Raw genomic sequence first — 3,741 nt, forward strand, 5'->3', positions numbered from 1 at the left:
GATCTAAATGCCTTAAGAATGACTACTTTGCTGTGGACAAGATAAAACTTTTAAATGTAATAAATTTCAGTATTGCTTAGATGTATTATATCATTGTATTGTAAATTTGAAATAATCTATTTTAATCAAACTTAAAAGTCAACATTAGCATAAAGCAACACCTAATTAGCCTGAAATATCCAATGAGAGCTGGGTCCTGTTGGTTACCAGCTGGTAAAGGCACAGTTTTAAACTGGCTCACTGCAGACTCGGTTCAAGTCTCCACTGGCTCTGGATAGTCAGTTATTTCTGTCCAAGCCTGAGATGACTTTTTTAAACTCTAAGTCTTTGGAAAAACAAATATAATTATTTGGAAAGAGTAAAAGTAATTCATATTAATGTCTGTGTATAGGTTGATTGAAACCAATTAACCCCAGAAGGGACGGGATGTTGTTAAACTCCTTTCTTGATTAAAAGAGAGGTAAATTTTTGCCATTTGTAGCTAAAGATTTCTTTCGACAGTTTTCTCTAAAGACTCCCACCCCACAAAAAACAAACAAACAAAAAAACCTTTAAAAGGTTAAAATTTTTTCAGACTTAACTATCTCTAAATTATTTTCTATTTTTACAGGGTAAATACAACATGTTCACATGTATACTACAGAAAATTTAAATGTTTTTTAATTTATCTGTTCCTGCAATTATCTGCACTGTCTTCTCTAATTGAAGAGTTGCAAAAAAACAAAAATCAAAAAAAAAAAAACAAACCCTATGGTGGCTCAACAATGCAGCTCAGTTCAGTCTAATAGCCTGCTCTTAGCAGATATATTCATCCACCAAGGCATTTTCCTATGAATTCTGGACCAGAACTGAAAATTTTGCTCATCACAGTGTTCTGGGTAACCAATACTAATCAATTGGAGTTGGCAAGAAGCGATACTGGTTTGCCATCCCACTAAGCTTCATGCAGTATGTACACTGACTTACCTTATGCTATGCTTGATTTCTCATCTCGGTGCTGAGCTGTCCATCTGCTCTGAAGACGGCCCTTCTGTTTGGTTATCTGTCCTTAAAGCAATTTCTCATCCAACACCTGACAGTCTGGGGTTAGAGCCAGAGACAAGGGTATATACTGGTTGTACTAGGCCTTACTACTAGGTACCTACTGGGTCTAGCCGTATGGACATTACAGGAGAACGTACTACAACTCAAAGAAGATAAGACACTAGGTAGTTGCTTAAAATATGATGTTCCTTTTGGCTTTTCCTTAATAAGGAGAATAGCTAACGAGCATCTTCTTAGGGGTTTTTAGGTACCAAAAGACTTTTATTAAGGTGCTCTTTGGTTAAATCTTTCAAAGCTATAATAACAAGATTATCTACCTTTTCCATGAGTTTCCAACTCTTCAATTTTTCACTCTTAACTCTTCACAAGTTCTATACATTCCTTCTAAGTTGTACAGTTCAGAACTGAGCAAGTCCTCTAGTAAATAACACATTAGTATAAGAGCACTAGGAAGAAATTCTATTTTTTATTTTATATAAGCTTTTTATTGAAGTATAACATACATGAGAAGGGATTGTGAGTTTTCCCAGAGTGAATACACTTGTCTAATTGGTACCTAGATCAAGAAGCAGAACAGGAACAGAACTCCAGAACCCTCCTTTCTCCTTTTCAGTCACTATCCTCTACCCCCCCCCAAAACACTATATTTCTGAAATATGTGTCATTTTGATTTTAAAAATATAATAATACAATTGATTCTTTTGTATTTGCCTTCTTTAACTCAATGTTCTGCTTGTGAAATTTACTCACAGGATTGCATGTAGCTGCACTTCAGTAATTTTCTTGCTGTAGAGCATTCAACTATATGAATGTGCCATACACACACAGAAAATCCATACCAGTGTTGATGGACCTGTGAATACTTTCTAGTTTGGGGCCAATTACAAATATTTCTCCATGTCTTTTGGTGTGCATAAAGTCATCAATTTTTGTTGAGTATTCACCTGGGAGTGAAATTGATGGGTCATATGGTATGTTTATGCTCAGTTCTAGCAGTTACATTTTTAGAAAGGTTGTTTTGCTACCCTAATGCTATTCTTGCACAAAAGATTGTCATTGTTTTATTCTGAAGCTATTCTCCACCAGAAAACAGCTTTTAATGGGCCTAGACACTTGAATCACTATCAGGCATGAAAAAAAGGACATAACAACTGGAAAAGGGCTCACTTGTTAGACAGGAAGCTGTACTAGTAGCAAATCTGAGCTGCTATTCCTTGTTTCCCAAATATGTAAGATAAGAGGTTCCTGCCACTAAATGAAGGACAAAGACTACAGTGAGAATTAAACAGAGAGACACTGTCAGCAAAGGCCCCGGAAATTATATAAACTCAGAAGTTGTGGAAGTCAGACTGGACAGATGTAATGGTCAGATTGTTACTGGTCTTGAAGTCAGTTGGTTAAATGTACACAACTGGCAGCTTGGTGGTTGTCACTAGTGAGAGATGTAAGAACAAAAAGCGAGCTGTCAAGGTCAAGTCAGTGACCTTGGGCAGTGGATCATGCTAGCATTCCTCAGAGGCCCGTAGGTGGAAGCCTATTGCTTCGAGGCTCTAGGTCCAGCAGGATCATGCCAAAGTACATGTAAGATTGGGCTCAAGTAACAAAATCACAAAACTTCTTCCTGCATGAACCCATCTCCATGACCACACCCTCTGATCCTTCCTTACCAACTCCTCGGCTCTCTCCTTTCGGCCTCCCATGTGCATTTGTTTCATTTCCAGATGTGCTGCTTGCTTTATCATCTCCTTTGGTGGCCGATGAGCTACTTTACATTTGTTTCTCTCCTGATTTACCATTTCTATCTTGGCCTCCCCGCCACACAATAATAATAAATTCCTCTCTCCATTTAATAAACATTGAGGCCCTACTATGTGCCAGGAACTGGGCTAAATACTAAGTAGCTCTGATTTCTTGGGGCTTAGACACAGCTGTCTGAGGGAAAAGGGCAGGGTGCAAACCACCGTCAACCTGTCATTGGGAGTGGGAGACCATCAGATGGAAAACAGGCCCTCAGCGGCTGAGTCACTGGTTCCACAGCTCTGGATTCTGGAAGTTGAGTTCCAGACCCTGGAAGTTGGTGTCCAGGGTCCTCTCTCTCTCTCTCTCTCTCTCTCTCTCTCTCTCTCATACAAGTGACACTGACAGTGTAACAGACAAGTAGAACAAGAATGAAGATGGCACAATACACATCAGTTCTTTATTTTATATTTAAACCCAACAGCTTCCCTCCAAAAGTAAGGGTATTCTTCAAGACAGTTCTGATTTGTTGAATTAAGTGACCTCAGGTATGGTAATGTTTTTAAATATATATATTCAAACGGTAACTAAAAAAAAACAAAAAAAAAACCACAAAGCTAAACAGCATTAGCTTTTCCCGATCCAAAGTCCAGGAGCTTTCATTGTGTAATAAAACACCCTTCAGTTTAATCTGCCGTTTGTATGGCTTGAGCGTAAGCTTCTGCCTCATTTCTGTTGGGCTCAAGATACAACACAAACGATTGGAGAGCTCGCGTGGGAAGATCGGGAGACCTTTAGGCGATGGGACCTCCTGGGAGGGGCGCTGCTAGGGACCCCAGACCACCCGGTACGGCAGGGGCGAGGGCGCAGTCAGCGGAGGGGCGCCCGGCGCCCCGCACCCAGGGCTCCCCCGGCTCCGCTGCCCCGGCCGCCGCGGGGCTGGTTCCCGCGACAGGTGTC

The sequence above is a fragment of the Myotis davidii genome, unplaced genomic scaffold (assembly GCF_000327345.1).
Source record: "Myotis davidii unplaced genomic scaffold, ASM32734v1 scaffold71, whole genome shotgun sequence".
NCBI lineage: Eukaryota > Metazoa > Chordata > Mammalia > Chiroptera > Vespertilionidae > Myotis > Myotis davidii.